Raw genomic sequence first — 20,876 nt, 5'->3', positions numbered from 1 at the left:
TTGAGCAAATCGATGAGCAACAGGATGACAGTGTAACTGTATACCTATGCACTTTTTTTTTGGTTATGATTACCTTTAATTGTGTATGGGCACATTTGGGAAAGGGGGAATGGTTTTATGAATTTTAATAACTCAGATTATATCATACATTATGTTTGAAAAAATGCATTTTAGATTTCAAATAGAACAGATTTTTATTAAAGTTCTGGAATTATCAGTCTGATAATTCTAGAGTTCAAAAGCAAGTTTAGAAGTTATAGCTTTTTTTCCCTAAATTTTATTTTATTTTTATAAAATTTATTCACAATAATTCATTACATTTGTATTCAAACACCAATCCCACCACCATTGCACCTTCCCACCACTTTATTTCGATTATTTCCACCCCAAATCCCAAATAGTGCCTCCAAAGCTTGGTATATCAGTTGTGTAGAGTATGAGAGGTTGTTCCAGGAATTTTAAAATTTAGAATATGATTAAACAGCAGATTCATTCACGAGTGAGGCCTATGTTGCTCTCTTCCAGGAGATTTATTTCCGAGTCTCTGGATCATGGCCATTGTTAAGATTATATAGTAACAGGAGGCAGTTTGTGGGTGTGACTGTCAAGCTACTGGTAAACTTGGGAGATGGGGGCAGAGACCTGTTTCCACTCAGAGCAAGCTTGGATATTTCAGTCAAGGGACTCACATACCTGTACTTTTCTGAAGATTCCCTCATGGGTGAAGCTCATCCAAGCATGTGAAGAGTGGCCGTCAGCATGGTGGTGATTTGGTTCTGGGTTTTCGGCTGTCAGGGTTCTGTTGGAAAGGGGAGGGATACTCTACCCACCTCCCTCAGAATTATCTGGTGAAGACAGCCTAGTACAGGGTCTGGATGTCCAGCTTGTTTGTTTTTTTTTTAAACCCAGAATCATTATGCACTTTGATTCTCCCTACAGTGTAAACTAAATACTTATAGTCTATGTCTTTTATTTAGACTTGCTTTTAATTTTTTGAATTAAAAACAAACACGTGTAATTCATCTAGGAGAGGCAGTAAGAAGCAATGGGAAAATTAAGGATTTATCTCCATGCCAGCTATTTATTAATCTTGAGACTGTCAGGAGTAAACAATATTTTTATTTCTGAAGAACTGTTATAGAGGTATTCCTTCATACATTCTTCTGATTGTTTATTAATGTGAAATACTTATTGTGAGCTTACTAGAAGTAAATCACTTTTCAAGGTATTGGGAACACAGTAGTGAAACACTGGCATGGTTTCAAGCTGGCAGAACTGGTTTTACTTTGTTGCTTAGGATGTTGGTCATGGAAGTTTGAAAGTGATGGCAGTGCTAGTTGCAGGTAGTGATTTTTGTTCAAACTTCTGGCATATACTATGGAAATATTCTTTAAATATAGTTTCTCATTCCTCTGGACTAGAGCGATAGCACAGCGGGTTGGGTGTTTGCCTTGCATGCCGTTGACCCGGGTTTGATTCCTCCGTTCCTTTCGGAGAGCCCGGCAAGCTACCAAGAGTATCCCGACCACACGACAGAGACTGTCAAGCCTGGTGGTTTCGATATGCCAAAAACAGTAACAACAGGTCTCACAATGGAGACGTTACTGGTGCCCGCTCGATCAAATCGATGAACAATGGGATGACAGTGCTACAGATGGTGCTACCCATTCCTCTGTTTTTAAAAACTAATACATTGATTTTGCTTTTGCTTTTCTTGCTGAGTCATATAGTCAATCACAAGATCGTGGAATTCCAAAGAGACAAGTTTGAAGCCTTAGCACATTATATGAAATCAAATGGGACATTATAGACATTATCTTTCTATGAAGAAGAAATTGTTTTCATCACCATGAGAACTTTGCAAACAAAGATACAAAAGTTTTCTGTCAGTGTATCAGAAAAGCCTGATTTTTCAGTTTTTTGGATTCATTCAAAACTGATATAAGGTTTCATTTTTATAATTTTAAAAGTTTTTCTGTTAATTTAATGATTCATTTATTAATGATAATTTTATGGCTTTTTATTATGGTCATGTGACATACTTACCAAAGTATTAAAACTTATGTTATTACTGGACAAATACACCAACATTAAATTGTCCACTGCACTCCACCACTGTCTCTATGTCAATTTTTATGGCATTATGAGATATAATTTTTATATAAGATAGTATAAGTTTTATATTACATCATGTTAATTTTTAGGACATATATTTGTATTATAATGTAAGCTGACATGTATTTGTATTATAATATAGTGTATTATATACTATATAATGTATAATATAGTATATAATATAATATATAATGTATATGTATAGATATTATAATATGGTGTCTTCTCTTCCACTGGTTGAAATTTTCTTTTTAAATTTCATATTTCAATATCACATTGTTATAATTATTTTTTACTACGTGTGCTGGTATCTAGTAGGTCAAAGCTTTCATTTTGTGCTTAATACTTGGGAGAACATTGGTGAACTTTCGTTCTTTAGAATGTTTTGAAACAATCTCTCAAGTAACTTGAAAAATATTGGAATTTGATTAAAACTGTGCTCAATCTGAAAATAATTTTGGGAAACAGGAATGTTTTATGAAATCCAGTCTTGTTTGTACTTGTCAGCATTCAATCAGAGAAACAGAAACGGAAAGAAATACTTATTGAGAGATTTATTGCAAAGAACTCACATGATTGTGGGTTAACCAGGCCAAATCTGGAAAGCAGGCAGTAACTCCTGAGGCACTCACAAGCTGCTGCTCAAAAATAGAATTTCTTTTTCAGAAGGCTCACCTTTTCCCTTAAGGCCTTTTAACGGATTGAGTCAGACCTACCTATATTATTGATCATAGTCTCCCTTACATAATGTTGGCTGATTATGTATTTCATAAAATATCTTCATAGCAACATTTAGATTTGTGAGTTTTTTTTAATAACTGAGGACTTTAAGCTTCATTATGACATAAAAGTTATCAGTCATAAGCATGGTAGGTTTTTCCATTTATTTATATTTTCCATATTCAATGCCTTTTTAAAACTTGCATTTTTGGTAAGGAATATATAATCATATATATATCCATCCCTCTTGGAGAGCCCAGCAAGCTGGCGAGAGTATCCCGCCCACACGGCACAGCCTGGCAGGCTACCCATGGAGTATTTGATATGCCAAAAGCAACAATAACAAGTCTCACACTGGAGATGTTACTGGTGCTCACTCGAGCAAACTGATGAACAACGGAATGACAATGCTACAGTGCTATATATATATATATATATATATACACACACACACACACACACACACACATATATATATATACACATATATATATTTCTTCCCTCAGGAAAATTTGCATTGTTGGTAAGAAATATATATGTATATATACATATATGTGTGTATATATATTTGTGTGTGTATATATATGCACACACACACATATATATATATATATTATCCCCTTAGGAAAATACCTTTTAGTGTAAGCTTAATTTTAGCAAAAACAGCCAAAAATGTTCTCAAGTTTTCTGTTAATTCACATTGAGATTCCTAATTGTGTTCCATATTTATTATCAATTAACTCAGTTTTGAAATTTATTTCTTAGTCTTGAATTTGGAGGATATAATATATTTTGGATAAACATCTTTTGTTGGATAGGTGGATAGGTAATTAGCAAGTATTTTTATCCCAGTTTAAGGACTTTTTAGGTTTTTTTTTTTTTTGGTAGAGCAAAGCAGTAAACTCAGTATCACAAAGATTTTTTTCTGAATAGTTCTCAGTTTTTTTCTAAATGCTTTTTTCAGTCCCTCATTTCATATTTATATTTATGATGTATTTTACATTAATATTTTTTATAAAACTATGATGAGTGGTCAGATTAATTTTTTAGAGCTATTTACTTATACCACAATGATTAATATATATATGAGACCAAACTAAATAAATGAATAAATAAATAAATTACAATAGTAATAAAAAAAGAAAATCATGCTGTTTCCAAAAGGAAGTAGTTAACTTTTTTAGCAGAAAGTAAAAAATAAAAATTCCCCATTTTAGCCATCTCATGTCTAATGTTTGTTTATGAGCTCACAAATATCAGCCATACATTTCCCAGGTGTGAGTCTAACTGCATATTATTCCTGACATTCTGAGAAAACCAATACAGCAACATTATTATTTTACAGAGTAGTATAGAATAGTAGCAGAATCTTCTATCATCTTTCCATAAGATTGTGTGTTTTAAAGATAGCAGATTTTTGCAGCAAAATTCTTAGGAATAAGCATGAACATTTGGTGTAACTTCATTAGGTAAGATGAACAGTTGTTTAAACAAATGTGAAATCGTCAGAGCTATAGAGCTATTTTTTCCTGAAGAGGGTACTACAGTAAGACAGCTCTGTTGAACTCTCTCCCTCTGGCTTTTAACTACAGTGCACATAAACGAGATGTTACCAGTTCTCTGAAGTCTGCATTTACACATGATGCCTTTTCTTTCACATGTTTAATGATCATTAGCATAGGCATGCTATCCTGTATGGGGATTTAATTGTTACGCTTCTCCAAAGTAGTAGCAAAAATCCGGTATTTTACGTATCTCTTAATTAAATTAGCTTTATATCAGTCTGATGCATATCGATATCCCATTTCCATTGTAGGGGAAAATACAGTTCAAAGACTGCGCATACCTAGGAAAGGTAGGTGCTGGGTAGCAAATATGATGATCTAAACCCGACCAGTGAAATCCAGGAAGGATTCCCTCTGAAAATCTTTAAATCGTTTTTTATAAGAAAATTCTTAGGTTATTGAAAATGACTTTCTCTTGCTTTAGAAATTTTGTTATTTAGATCATAGTCATATCCCAAAGTGAAGTTCTTAAGGATAAAATGTGGTACTTGGCCTGGGCTAACTTCTCTTTTTTCCTGTTCCAATGTTTTCTGCTAGAGCTTTGCTAGTTGAGCTCTGGCACTCAGAGGGTTAAAGAAGAATCAGCAAGTCCTTGTCTCCATTACTTACAAAAGGGTCTACTACCTGAAGAAGAGTCACAAAAGCACATACAAAATCAAAACAACTGAGAAATAGGGCTTGTTTATTCCCAGCAAGGAGGATTGATTTCCACTTGTTCTATTTTCAATTAATTTGCCTAATTTAACCTTTAAAAATGTCACCTTCTTTTCCAACCTTGGTAATAAATATAAATTTTTTATCCTGATTTAATTTTAGAAACCTCCATATATACTCTCAACAGCTGCTGCCCTTTTGGGTTGAGTTGAGATAAGGAAGGAGAAAAAGAGTGATAGGAAAATAAAAGTCTTTTCTTTCTTTAACTTTTACTAGCACATGCTCCTAGAAAGCATTGATCTATTTAAGTGTAGATAAATATATTCACATGAGGATAGGTGGTGGGTAGAATAGTAGGGCTGAAGGAGTGTAATAAATCAATAATAGGTTAATAAAACTGAATGTCATAAAGAGTGCCTTAGCTGTAGAGGACTCCCTGTATTGGAAATGAATACTTTCAGAGTCAGTTGGTGAATGAAATGCATTTCTTTGAAATTGATATGAGTGCCTTTGCTCTCTCCTTTCTTCCTAGCTGTCTAGAACCTTTAACTCTGTTTTTCAAATTTCTATGTGCATTCAAATCACCTGGGATTCTTGTTAAAATGCAAAAGTGACTTATCAGATCTGGGTGTGGCTTTAGTTTTGCATTTCTTTTTTTTCTTCTTCTTGTTTATTTATTTTGTGCAGCAAGAGCATTTTTATTGCAAGTTATTTAGAAAGATGTGAAGGGAAATAAAGGAAGTAGTATGTGTTCAAGAGAGAACACAGGCTTCTCCAGAGTGGAAATAGACAAGCAAACAAATAGGACAAGCAGGTGTTCAAGGGAAAAGATGGATTTGAAGAGCAAGCCTTGAGTTTTGCATTTCTAATAATTTCCCAGAAACATTAAATACGGCTGATTCCTAGATCTTTGCAAAGCTGCAGGAATTTTGATTCCTGAAATGTAATACTTTTAGAGATTTTATATGGAGGAAATATGACTTGTACTTATATATAGTATAACCATAAAAAAGAAGCATTTAGGTTAGTTATATTTTGAATTCAAGTCTTACCTACTTATATAATGAAGACAAAGCTAGTTGTAACTTTTAAGCAGATAGATTCATTGACTAGAGTTTGAGAACATTTATACATAGGGAAACAGAAGCAATGTTGCAAAAACAATGGTCATAAGCATTGTCAAAATCCAAACATTGCAAGAATACTTAAACAATCAGCAATTAAAAGTCATCTAAAAGCAAAAATTATTAAAAACTCAGTTCCTAACTCTCTCTGGAAAGGAACTTTCAAAGCAAGTCTTTGATTTTACTTCAGGTGTAGGAAATAATAAAACATTTCCCAAGGAGATCATTGGTAGCAGGTATTATGAGGGAGAGAGGGTCACTTAATTGAAAGAAATGCAGCCTAGAGATCAATATTAAAACATAAAATCAGTAACTCTTAAACATACTCCACTGAATGTTAATTGTATGACTTGTAAATGAATAGACTTGATAATTCTTGAGAAATGATGTAAAAAAAACCCTGCTTTATTTTAGTATATTATTAATACCTCTAATAATATTACTACAAAACACACCTAATTTTCTCAGTTAAATAATATCAAGTATTAATTATATAAAATTAAGCTTTTGAGGATCTGTCTCTCAAGGATTAATTTTAGAAATAGGAGAAACAGTCCAGATTCTTGAAAAATGTGAAGGTGAGTAATTTTAGTCAGTATTATATAAATATATATGTACATATACACGCAAACACAATTTTTTGTAACAGATTTTAAGAATCACTTTGAAGTCATAATTGTATTATGATATACTTTTATAAAAACTGGTTTATGTTCAGCCTAAAATTAGAACTCTAGTAACAAATAACTGAATATTGGCTCTCAAAATTTGAATTTTATATTTTATGTCAAATGTTTATTCTTTTGTCTTATAAACAAATAGACAATGTACATAGACTTAACTATAGTCATATATAAATGATCAGCAAGCTACCAAGAGTATGCCACCCACACATCAGAGGCTGGCAAGCTCCCTGTGACGTATTCGATATGCCAAAAACAGTAGCAATAACAGGTCTCATTCCTCTGAGCCTGAAAGATCCTTCAATCTTTGGGAAAGAAGAGTAAGGAGAGGCTGCTAAAATCCCAGGCTGTTATGAATGGAGATGTTACTGGTACCCACTCGAGTAAATCCATGAACAATGGGATGACAGTGATACAGTGAAATTCATTGGAACAACTGATAGAGATCATAATATCTGGTACAGACTGCAGCCTGGGATTTATGAAGATCACTGATCAATGCACAGCATGATTTTAGAGAGAGGGCTGTTTTAGGGAAATGTGACCTGTGACCCAGCGTTAGCAGATGTCACAAATCTCAGAGCCAAGACAAAAACAGTGGGAGTGAAGTTATATGCTCTATTCTTACGGAGTCAGGTGGAAAACCATGGGCAGAATATACTCCTGAGCGCCACAGGGAGAGCCATGACTGAGCAGGAATCTGGAAGCCAGGCAAGTGGTGCAGAAAAAGAAACAACTCAGATGCCTGTGTGATAGCAGGGAAAGCATGTAAGTGGGAGGAAGGGCGCTCTTTAGGAATAACAACTGGTTAAGGCTTTTCAATGTATACATCCCCGTTATGTATGATGCCTTTGTTTTGTGCTGACAAGATGCCTGTGTGGTAGAAAAAATATTATTTCCACCCTTCAAATGAAGAAGAAAATAAGCCCCAGAGAGGATAATTTTTATCTTACCCCTCAAGTGGAGACACTTAAAACTAATAATACTCAAGAATTTCCCATGTGCTTTTTAGCCTCTTTTGAATCAGATGTATCAGAATGCATTTTTCATTCTTTGCATCTTTCAAAAAGCAATAAAATTTCTCATTTAAAACGGTATCATGAAATTTACAGCAATTAATTCTCACAACTTGAATGAGATTACATTAGGTTCAATTCTCAGGTCTGCCTTAAGTGAATTAGATGTTCCTTCTCCCTGCATGTGTGTTGATACTCTAGGGACTTACCCTGCTGCCTCTCCGGGGCTGGGAAGAGCTTGCTGGAAGAGGAAAATTCATGTCCTCTGGTCTATTGGAATGTCCTGGACTGTCTCGACCACCTTTAGAATGTCTAGAGAGTGACACGGGTAAAAACAAAGCTCCCGGAGATCGACTACAGTTGTCAAGTGTATGGAAACAATATTTCCAAGGATAATAAAAAGGCAAATACCTAGTAGCTATGGTATAGGAAATCATTAGCTTGTTGTGGAGGTTGTGTTTCCTTAAAGCCCAAGGCAGTTCTCTTACCTAGATTCTCTACTCAGCTATGACTTTTACAAGTTATTTAGAACTGTGGATTTTTTACAAAAATTATGTTTCGCTGCTTGTTTGAGACTATAGTTTAAAGCTGGGGGAAAACTAATAGATGGATAATTTTTTCCAGAACTTCAAGATGGTTAATGTCTCACTCTACTGTCTTTCTTCATGAGATACTACCGTTTTTGACCCCCCCCCACAACTCTGCCAGGGACAGCCCACACATGGGCCTCATTCTGCCTGCACCCTGTGAGAAACAGTCCTGGGGTGAGACTGGCCGGTCGATCTAGCCAGCAGAATCTTAGCTGCAACCTTCATTGGTGATCCTGTAAAGATTTTCTGCTTTTATGTTGCTGAAAGGGCTGGAGCGATAGCACAGTGGTTGGGCTTTCCCCTTTCCCTGGGCTGACCGTAGTTCGATTCCTCCGCCCCTCTTGGAGAGCCCGGCAAGCTACCGAGAGTATCAAGCCTCAGTGGCAGAGCCTGGCAAGCTACCCGTGTGTATTGGATATGCCAAAAACAGTAATGATAAGTCTCTCAATGAGAGAAGTTACTGGTGCCCGCTCGAACAAATCGATGAGCAATGGGATGACAGTGATTACAGTGATGTTGCTAAAAAGGCAGTGTTACTTATATTTTACATATTTTAAAGAGTGTAATATATCTCTCAGAGGGAAATATAATAGTATTTCCATTAGGTTAAAATAATCTCAAAATAATCCAATAGGTTAGAAAGAAATTAACTACTTTTTACTAAACTTCCTGTGATCAGGTGCTTATTTTATGCTTAGTATCTATTTTCTGCTTTTTGTTTTCCCAATCAGGAGAATGTGCATCCTTGAAACACCTCTTTTCCTGCTAGTCTTTGGCCTCTGGAAGTGCTCTGGAAATCTTCTAGCCTGTATATTTTCTTTTTCTCACTCTCTGTCTCTTTGTCTCACTCTGTTTCTCTGCTCCCTTTGTGTCTCTTAGACTTGGACTTCTGGATTGTTTACTTGCTAACATACTTTATATACATATATAAATATAATTTTTTTAAATGAGAGAGACCAGAAACAGTCTGTTTTACATCTGAGAAGTACAAGCTGAAATATTAGGGTCTAATTGCTTCTTTCAACAGTGTGTCTTCTGTTTCCCCAAGCATATTATCAAGGAAGGTTTGCTCCATAGTGGTTATAAACAGGAGAAACTCTGTGTTTACAAATAGAGATGTTGCTCCCAATTTTTTGCAAATGAATATGTATGCAAGATTCACAGTGGTTGAATTTGTACAATGCTTTGGGGGGTATTGCTATTTTGCTAATATTGATTCTTCCAATCCATGAGCAGGGATATCTTTCCATTTCCTAATGTCCTCTTTTATTTCCTGAAGTAGCATTTTGTAGTTTTCATTATACAAGTCCTTTACCTCTTTAGTTAATTTGGTTCCGAGGTATTTGATCGTTTGAGGCACAATTGTGAACGGGATTGCTTTTATCATGTCACTTTCTTCTTTCTCATTATTTTCATATAGGAACTCCATGGACTCTTGGGTGTTGATTTTATAGCCTGCAACTTTACTATACAAGTCTATTGTTTCTAAGAGTTTCTTGGTAGAGGTTTTAGGGTTCTCTAAGTATAGTATCATATCGTTTGCAAATAGAGAGAGTTTGATTTCTTCCTTTCCTACCTGAATGCCCTTAATACCTTTTTCTTGCCTAACTGCTATTGCAAGTACTTCCAGTACTATATTGAACAGAAGTGGAGAGAGTGGACATCCTTGTCTCATCCCTGATCTCAGAGGGAAGGTTCTTAGTTTTTTCCCATTGAGGATGATACTTGCCATAGGCTTGTGATAGATGGCTTTAATGATATTGAGGAAAGCCCCTTCTATACCCATTTTGGCGAGAGTTTTCATCATAAATGGGTGCTGGATCTTGTCAAATGCTTTCTCTGCATCTATTTATATGATCATATTGTTCTTTTCTTTTGTTGATACGATGGATTATGTTGATTGATTTCCGAATGTTAAGCCATCCTTGCATACTTGGGATGAATCCCACTTGGTCGTGGTGTATGATCCCTATAAAGATACCCTTGACATTCTTCAAAGAAATGGAACAAGCACTCCTAAAATTCATATGGAACAATAAAGCCCCCAGGTATAGCTAAAGCAATTCTTGGGAAAAAGAAAATGGGAGGAATCAACCTCCCCAACTTCAAAATCTACTACAAAATGGTAGTAATTAAAGCAGCATGGTACTGGGACAAAGGCAGAGCTGCAGACCAGTGGAACAGGGTTGAATATTCTGACACACCACCCAAAATATATGATCATCTAATATTTGATAAGGGAGCAAGAAATATGAAGTGGAGCAAGGAAAGCATGTTTAACAAATTGTGCTGGCAAAACTGGACAGATATATGCAAAAAAAATGGACTCAGATCTCCACCTATCACCATGTACAAAATCATGTATAAAATGGATTAAAGACCTCAACATCAGACCAGAATCCCTAAGATACATTGAAGACAAGGTCAACAAAACCCTCCACAACATTGTAGCCAATGGTATCTTCAAAGCTGACACACCAATGGCCAAGCAAGTGAAAACAGAGATAAATAAATGGCACTACCTTAAACTAAGAAGCTTCTGCACCTCAAAAGATACAGTGACCAAAGTACAAAGACAGCCTACAGAATGGGAAAGGATATTTACCCAATACCCATCCAATAATATCAAGGGTTGATATCAAGGATATACAAGGCACTGGTTGAACTCTACAAGAAGAAAACTGCCGACCCAATCAAAAAATGGGGTGAGGAAATGAACAGAAACTTCCCCAAAGAAGAAATCCGAATGGCTCAGAGGCACATGAGAAAATGTTCGACATCATTAATCATCAGGGAGATGCAGATCAAAACAACCATGAGATACCACCTCACACCACAGAGACTGGCCCACATCCAAAAAACCAAAAGCAACAGATGTTGGTGTGGATGTGGGGAGAAAGGGACTCTTCTTTACTTGCTGGTGGGAATGCTGACTTGTTCAGCCCTTTTGGAAAACAATATGGACGATTCTCAAAAAATTAGAAATTGAGCTCCCATTTGACCCAGCAATACCACTCCTGGGAATATATCCTGGAGAGGCAAAAAGGTATAGGTAGAAATGACATTTGCATTTCTATGTTCATTGCAGCACTCTTTGCAATAGCCACAATCTGGAAAAGAATAGAGTGCCCCAAAACAGATGACTGGTTAAAGAAACTTTGGTACATATACACAATGGAATACTATGCAGCTGTTAGAAATGATGTAGTCATGAAATTTGCATATAAGTGGATCAACATGGAAACTATCATGTTGATTGAAATGAGTCAGAAAGAAAGAGAGAGACATAGAAAGATTGCACTCATATGTGGAATATAATGTAGCAGAGAGGTACGAGCTAGCAATGATGCAAACTCCGGCAGAAAACCCTCTGGACTTAGTCACTAAAGTACTAAAATACAGAAGCAGCTAGGCATTCTGGTGAGCAACACGGCCCGGAAAATGCTCCGGACCCGAATTGGGGCCAACAACACCGGAGAGCTGGAAGGTGGACACCTTCTCCAGATGGAGCCCTGGCGACACTGAGCAGCAACTAACATGGCTCCGGGATTCGGGACTGGGACACATCCGAGCCTAAAGGTTTTCTAAAACCTGAAAACATACAATCTTTTAATGGAAAACTAATTATCAAATGCTTCCTTAGAAGGGCTATCTTGTTTGGGGGTATAACTCCCACAACAATAGTGAGTTTTGTGTTGAAATATGGAACGTAATCAAGGTGAAGAGAAAATGAAGTGAAATTCATCAGTTATACAGTTGGGGTAGGGGGCAGGGGGCATACCGGGGATCTTGGTGGTGGAATATGGGCACTGGTGAAGGGATGGTGTTTGAATACGGTATAACTGAGACATAAACCTGAGAACTTTGTAACTTTCCACATGGTGATAAAATTAATAAATAAATAAATAAATAAAATACTAAAATACAGAAATCTAGAACCTTGCAGCCGCTATTGTGGCCACACAACCTCCTATCTCTTCATTCTCAGCAATGGAAAACAAATTATCAAATGCTTCCTTTCCAGCAGGTCTGACTTTGTGGGGGGGGGGAAACTCCAAACAATAATAGTGATTTCTTTGTTGAAATATTGAATGTAATCAAAGTTAAGGGAAAGTAAAGTGAAATTTATCAGCTACACAGGCGGGGTTGGGGGGTTTGGGAGGGTGGGGGGTAGGAGGAAGGTTTACTGTGGTTCTTGGTGGTAGAATATGTGCACTGGTGAAGGGATGGGTGTTTGAGCATTGTGTAACTGAGACTTAAGCCTGAAAGCTTAGTAACTTTTCACATCGTGATTCAATTAAAAAAAAAAAAGATTCACAGTGGTTGATAGGAAAATTTTAGTTCTTTTCTTTCCCGATTTTTGGGTCACATCCGGTGATGCACAAGGGTCACTTCTGGTTCTGCACTCAGGAATTACCCCTGGCAGTGCTCAGGAGACAATATGGAATGCTGGGAATCAAACCTGGGTCAGCCACATGCAAGGCAAATGCCCTACCCGCTGTGCTATCACTCCAGCCCTGGAAAATTTTAGTTCTTAACTCTCTGATAATTAATATTTTTCTTGAATGTTCTGTATTTTTTATATTTGGATAAAACAGTGAGTTTAGTTTTGATTTATTTTTTATTTTACTTCATGAGGAGCACACCCAGAAGTGTGTAGAATTTTCTCCTGGCTCTGTGCTCAGGGATCACTCTGATAAATAAGCTTTTGAAGGTTTGGTAGAACCATTTGTCCGGTGTTTTTGTGTTGGAGGAGTCTTGATTTACTATTTTTATTTTCTTGCTTGAAATTGTTCTGTTCATGCTTTTTATTTCTTGAGTCAGTTTTGGGAAATTGCATGATTCTAAGAATTCATGTATGCATTCTTGGTTCTCTAACTTGGTAGCATACATTTCTAATTAGCTCATTCCCTTGTATTTCTGCGGTACCTGTTTCAACTCACCTATTCATATTTGATCTAATATATTAAGGTTTCTTCTTTATTTTTAATCATAGCCTAACTTAAGTGTTCCATTTTCCTATTCTCTCAAAGACCCGACTGTTGGTTTCATTGATATTTTTAATTATCTTTCGACATTTCTATTTAATTTATTTCTGCTCTAAATTTTTCATTTTCTTTCTTCTACTGATATTTTCTCTCTTTTTGTCAATTTTTTCAAGATGTGAGGTTGAATTATTTATTTGAGCTTTTTTTTGTTTCCTGATATAAACTGGATTACTGAGAACTTTTCACTTAGTACTTTTTTTTTTGAGGGGGGGGTCCCGCATGCTCTGATAGCTCATTTCTTCACCTCTTTTTTTTTCAGGAGATAAAATAATTAAACTTTCATTTCCTCATTCAATAGTTACTTATTGAAATTTTGTTTAGCCTCCAAATGTTTGAAATTATTCTCATTTTCTAAGATTAAGTTTTGGTATTTCATTGTGATCTGTACTATACTTGATATAACTTCAATTTTAATAATGTGACTGACACTTGTTTTGTGTCCCAACAAGTGGTGCTCTCTTGAGAAAGTACTATGTACACTAAAGAAGAGTGTTTATTCTGAACTTTAAGGTAAATGTTTATTAAACCCATATGGTTCAATGCCTGTTTAAAACTATTGTTTCTTTTTTTTTGTATTTATTTATTTATTTATTTTAACTTTTTATTAAATCACCACGTGGAAAGTTACAAAGTTCTCAGGTTTATATGTCAGTTATACAATATTCAAACACCCATCCCTTCACCAGTGCCCATATTCCACCACCAGAAACCCCAGTATACCCCCAAACCCCCACCCCCTACCCCCTACTGTATAACTAATGAATTTCACTTCATTTTTTCTTTACCTTGATTACATTCCATAATTCAACACAAAACTCACTACAGTTGTTGGAGTTTCCACCCAAGAGAGACAGACCTACTACCTTTGATAATTAGTTTTTCATTGCTGGAAATGAAGAGATATGTAGACCCACTGCTAAAAGTACATAACTCTCGCTCTTTTTTTTTTCCTTTTTCCTTTCCCCCCCCTTTTTTTTTCTTTTTCCCCCTCATCCCCCTTCCCGCGCGCACCTCATAGTATGGTGTACACCACGCTGCGTCGGCCAGCGTGGGGCTTTTGCTTAGTTCACAGTCCAGAGAGGTGGCTGCTACATTAATAACCTTCAATATTTCAACAAAAACTTACTGTTATTATTTGGAGTTTCCCCCCCCCCCCAAGTCAGACCTGTTCAAAAGGAACCATTTCCCATTGCTGACAATTATAAATGTTAAGTCGCACGGACGCTGCCGTGTCCGCGCGGTTTTGGATTTCTGTATAAAGTCCAGGGAAAATTCTGCCAGAAATTGCATAGCCCAGCTCACAGTCCCAGTGCATTGCTGTAAGAAGTCTCTGGAATCAAAGTCTTTAGGCGCAGAGGGTCCGCTTCACGCTCAGCGGCTCCGGATTTATCTGGGCCGAGGGCATACCGGTTACGCTCCCTTCCCATGAGTTCCTGGGAGCCCCAAAAGTAAAAACCGAATACCTCTGGATTTGGAGTCATAGAAGATGGCGCCTGCCACGTGGGTGCCGCCAGCCCACCGCTTTCCGTGCAGGAAGACAGGGTGGGGAGGAAAAAAATCCACCCGCTGGCAGTACAGAGTTGTAGCCCAGTTCGCAGTCCCAGTGCATTGCTATCGGATGCTGCGCTGGATGCCCGAAAGTGTTACATCTCTGGAATCAAAGTCTTTAGGCACAGAGGGTCCCTAAAACTATTGTTTCCTTACTGATTTTTCTGTGTGTTTGATCTGTTCCTGGGTACAAGTAGGGTGTTAAAATATGTTACTGTTATGTTGTTGTTGATGTCTCTCAAGCGTATTAGTAGTTTCTTTATACATTTTGATGGTCTTTATTTGGTGCATATGTGTAATTAAGTGATAAGTCCTCTTGGTGTATTGATCCGGAATCATTGTATAATGTTTACTTCTTCTATAAGCTTTTTTGGGGGGGTTTGAAATCTATTTTATATGACATAAATATAGTTATCTGTACCATTTTAGATTGCCACTTGCTTATATTGTTTTCCAATCTTTTATTCTGAGTCTATGTTTATCATTAAAGTTTAAATGGATATCATGTAAGCAGAAGGTTGGGTTTTGTTAACAAATTCTTCCTGCCACTCTATACATTTGATTGCTGAAGTCAGGCGATTGACTTTTAGTAATGTTATTTATTGACACTTGTATGGTTTGTGGGAGTTTTGCAATTTATCTTTGTTTCTTTGGTTTCCTCTTATTTTCACTGCTTGGTACTTTGATACCTATCTTTTGTGTATTGGTAAGCTTCTATTTGCCTCTTATTTATCTTTTGATCACTTTTGTCTTGATATTACCATCAATTTTATACCTAGAATTCTAATTTTAGAATTAAAACTGCATAATTTTAAATTTAGAGGAAGTTAATCTCAATTTCATTTTAAGAAACCAGTATTACTCCCATTTTTTCACATTCTATGTTTTATTTTTAAGCATCTTACTACTTGCTTGTAGGATTTCTTTTGCTTTTATAGAAAACTATATTTTCTTATAGAGTCAATTTAGTGAAAACTAATTTATTTGTTGTTTGTCTTAAAAATATATATATATATTTTTTGCTTTTTGAGTCACACCCAGCGATGCTCAGGGTTTGCTCCTGGCTTTGCACTCAGAACTTACTCCTGGCAGTGCTTGGGGGACCATATGGGATGCCGGGGATCGAACCCGGGTCAGCCGCGTGCAAGGCAAACTCCCTACCCGCTGTGCTATCGCTCTGACCCCTTAAAAAGAATTTTTAACTTCAAATTTGAGTGGTAACTGAGCTGGATAGATCAAGGTCTTTTTCATTTGGCACTTTATATCCTGCCATTTTCTTCTGGCCTGCACTGTTTTAATTGAGAAATTTATTGTGAGGTTTTTAGACATTTCCTTATATATAACCCTGCTTTTATTTTCTTGCTGCTTTTTAGATTATCTTGACTTGTCATTCTAATTACAAGATATCTTGATGTATGACTGTTTGGGTTTCTTGTTTGTAACTCTGTTTCCTTGATGTGGTTATCTGACTACTCCTTTAATTTGGGAAAGTTCTTGGTTGTCATTAATATTTAGATTTTCCTATACTTTTGTGTCTTTGTTGATATTTTCTTCTAGGGGTTATTTTCATTTCTGTGAGCTTTCTTAGGATTGTTGATTTGATGTCTTCATCAAAGGGTTTGGAAAAAATTTTAACATGGCTCGAGCCCTTCCCAGGCTTCTCTCTTCATTTATCAGAGCAGGTGAATCCACTTTTTTAAAATGTAGGAATACTGATATTTATTCAGCTATTGATTAAGCTTATTGAATTGGTCATGAACTCCACATTACTTTTGTTCTTTAATTTTTTTAATTGGATATCTGTGAGCTAGACCATTACAAAGCTGTTTATAATTGAGTTTCAGTCATACAATGATCCATCTCTCCACCGGTATACAGTGCCCACCACCAATGTTCCCCATTTCCCCACCAACATTCCCCAATCCCCTACCTCCCACCCCCAAAACCTCCCTCCATGGGAGGTATTTTCCTTCTTGCTCTCTCTCTCCTTTTCCTTTTGTGCATTATGGATGGCAATGCAGGTGCTAAGAGGTCATGGTGTTTGTTCAGGGCATTTGGTATTTTTATCGGGATGATAAGGCTGGAGTAGCTTTTCAATTGCATGGAAGGTCTGGGGTATGAATGGGACTGCCAAGGTTTTGGGCAGTACAGGGAGATGGGGTGAGGTAGCCCATTCTTACCCCAAGAAATCCTGGAGATTTCAGTCACAAAACCCACATATCAGAATTTTCAGCAGATTATATCTTGCTGAGGTCCATCCTGAGATACTGGAGCCAGGTTGTGAATCCATTATTTTTTTATTAGACCTGGTGCTTTTTATATCTCCTACCTATTAGGTAATTTAGAAAAATTAACTTTTCAGAAACAAAGCACAATAGCCATGTGTACTATCAGTTACCAATTCTTTTTTTTTCTGTTATTTGGATTTGTTTTTAGTTTGTTTGGGGGATATACACAGAGATGCTTAGGCTTACTCCAGTCTGTATTCAGGGATCACTCTTTGCAAGACTTAGGGGTTGCCTCATGCAAAGCAAGTGCCTTGCCTGTTGTATTGCCTCTTCAATAGCCTCAGTCACCAATTAGCTCCATGAACTCCACATTGCATTTGTTCTTTAATTTTTTAAATTGGATATCTGTGAGATTGACCACAGATATTTTTTTTGTGCCTAATTGTATTTTTTGTTTTATTCATTTAAGCGGGTAGGGCGTTTGCCTTGCATGCGGCTGACACGGGTTCGATTCTTCAGTCCCTCTGAAGAGCTCGGCAAGCTACAGAGTATCCTGCCCACACAGCAGAGCCTGACAAGCTACCTGTGGCATATTCGATATGCCCGAAACAGTAACAACAAGTCTCACAATGGAGACGTTACTGGTGCCCATGATGGACAATGGGAAAACAGTGCTATTTTACATTTTATTACAGTGTGAGCTTCTTTAAAACTTTTCAGAAATCAGAAAATTCAGGTAATAGTCTTCCGAGTTACTGCACTTGGATTTTATTTAATAATATTATTCATTTGTGTCATGTCATCGACCAATAAACTTTGGATGATAAAAATTATCAATAAGAATCATGTGAATTCTGAAGAGAAAGCACTGGAATAGGATATAACAGTTTGATGTGAACTATTCCAGAAGTGGAAGAATGCCACTGTCTGCATATACAGGGAAATAATGTATTCCTGGACACTTCAGGTTCAGGAGTAGTAAACATTAGCATACACATTATACTCACACATTGTTATTCACTCTTGTTTGTTGCTTAATGAGCATCTTTCCACAACTTAACTCTGTGCATCTCCCAGAACGCCTGGTTCCCGCTTCCTTTCAATTCTTTAGCCCTAATACCATGTATTGAACTAATCCTTTATGAATTAGTTTAAATACATGATGTTTATGTGAAATTTCTAGAACCCATCTTCTGCATAAGGGTGCTCCTTTTTGGGTTATACTACGGCTCCTTTTGCTCATGGTAAACAATGTTGTTGTTATTTGCAAATGAGACTTTGGACAAGAACTTTGTGTTTTTAGTGGAAGTGTTTCATTTAAATACAGATACTTTTATTTTCAGTGTCTGGAGTCTGAAGAAGCCAATGCATATTTATAGAATATGTGAGAACAATTATAATCATATGGGATGGCAGTGTGGCAGAGCAGAAAAAAATGATAAAATGATGAAATAGACGGAAGTCTGCATTAGTAGTTGGGAGACCTGGGAAGTCACCTAACTTCTTTGAGCATCAGCTTCCATGTATTCAAAATGGGAATAGCAATTGCTACCAGTTTAAATTATGGAATGAAATCTAGGAATTAGACAGTACAAGAGATGTGAAACACCTGCGTTTCTAGCACATAGTGAACAAACATCTTTCCTTTGCAGCTTCAGAGAGATTTGATATTGTTTTTCATTAGAATGAGTGTGTCTGTGCAAGGGTAAAGAACGTGGACCTGTCTCATATGCCTGCCTTTTAGCATGTATATCTTCATGCAGGTGTATGTACACCCACATACACACACAGAAACTATTTTCTATATACTCTTTATTATAAGGACAAATGCTACTTTATTCTTTTTAATATTATTCAAAAGAGGATTTTAACATTGACTTTGTGGAAAGATAAAAATATTTTGGGTCAAGGAGAAGATTTTTTTTTAAGTCGTGAGTACTTACTTTGAAGATATTTATACTTATTAATTATTATTTTATACTAGTATAAAATGATTCTTAAAATAACATAAATGCTATTAAAATAAAATCTAAGTTTTTTTAATATTTGCCTCATATATGCCTTTCTTACAGAACATGTCATCATGTTCTTGCCAATAAGCTATTCTTCATTGCAGCATTTTCATTATGCATTCTGATTTTTAACCTTGAAGGCTTTTAATGGACTATATAAATTTCCCCCAAGATGACATGAAATATTACTAAATCTTTCCCTATATAAATCCTTATTACCTAAGCAGATATATTTTGGGTGAAATCTAGGAACATATTACCCAAGTTAAAGTAATTTGATAGCTATGGTTATGTGTATAATATGTTCTATTTCTGCACCTCAGTTATACTCAGTAGGAACAATTACTATTTATTGCTGAAAGTTAGTAAACATGCCAGCAGTTTAATTGGATCTTCAGATACATTTTGACATAGTGAAGTAAATAAATAAATACCTTTTATTTAAAAATTCCTCAGTCTATCAGTTTATGATAAGTTATCCTTCAGTGAGGTCTTATCACAATTTTAGTTAAAGATTATTTGTTGATAAGATCTTTTGCAAAGAAGCTACCTCTTTCTGATTACAAATTTTGGCATTTAAAGTCTCTTTGATTTTCCCTTAATTTGTATTTTATTTTTACTATGATCTCTAACCCCTCATCTTTGTTCATTTCTCTCAATATGTTCTTTTGTGTTAATACCAGTTACCTCTCTCCTCTGGACCTCTACTCTATGGGTATCCATTTTTTCTCTCTTTGTTCTGTTCACATCTGCTTTTGATATTAAACTCTGGTTAATTGACACTGACCATTTTCCCTTAGAGAGAACCAATAATTCTCTATTCATTCAACTTTTTCTATATGCCAATCATAGTGTCAGATGCTAGAATAAAGCAGCAAATAGTGCCTGCATTGTTGATGTTTAATATTTACTAGGGAGGCTAACTATATAATTTTGTAACTACTCCAACCCTCAACACCTGATTTCCTCATCACAATCTCTTTGCATTTTGTCAAAGGGCTTTCTTTAGCTTTGCTACCAAAAGTATCGTTATTTTGTTCCTGGTGTATTTGATAAATATAGAGGTTTGTTGGCCCCAATACTAAATCAAATTCTGCATTTTATCGAGAGATTCTGCATTTATCTGATGACTCAAATGCAAACTGAAACTGCAGAAACATTGTCTAATGGGTATCTTCATATCTAGTGTTTCCATTGTTCTAAACTTCCTTAAGGTCTTGCTCAGACATACTTCCTTACTTTAAGAACTTTGGATATAGTGACAGGATAATTAGTACCATTTAATATGAGCTCTCTCAACCTTCCTTCTACCAGGATAGTTATTTTTTTATTTTTCATTTTTTGAGTTATTGATTTTTTAAAATTTTATTAAATCACTGTGAGATAGTTACAAGCTTTCATGTTTGGGTTACGATCTCACAATGATCAAATACCCATCCCTCCACCAGTGCACATTCCCCACCACCAATATCCCGGGTATACCCCCCCTTTCCCACCCTCCCCCTGCCTCTAAGGCAGACAATATTCCCCATACTCTCTCTAGTTTTGAGCATTATAGCTTGCAACACAGACA

The sequence above is a fragment of the Sorex araneus genome, chromosome 4 (genome assembly GCF_027595985.1).
Source record: "Sorex araneus isolate mSorAra2 chromosome 4, mSorAra2.pri, whole genome shotgun sequence".
Taxonomy (NCBI): Eukaryota; Metazoa; Chordata; class Mammalia; order Eulipotyphla; family Soricidae; genus Sorex; species Sorex araneus.
Note: the sequence above shows the minus strand (reverse complement) of the source record.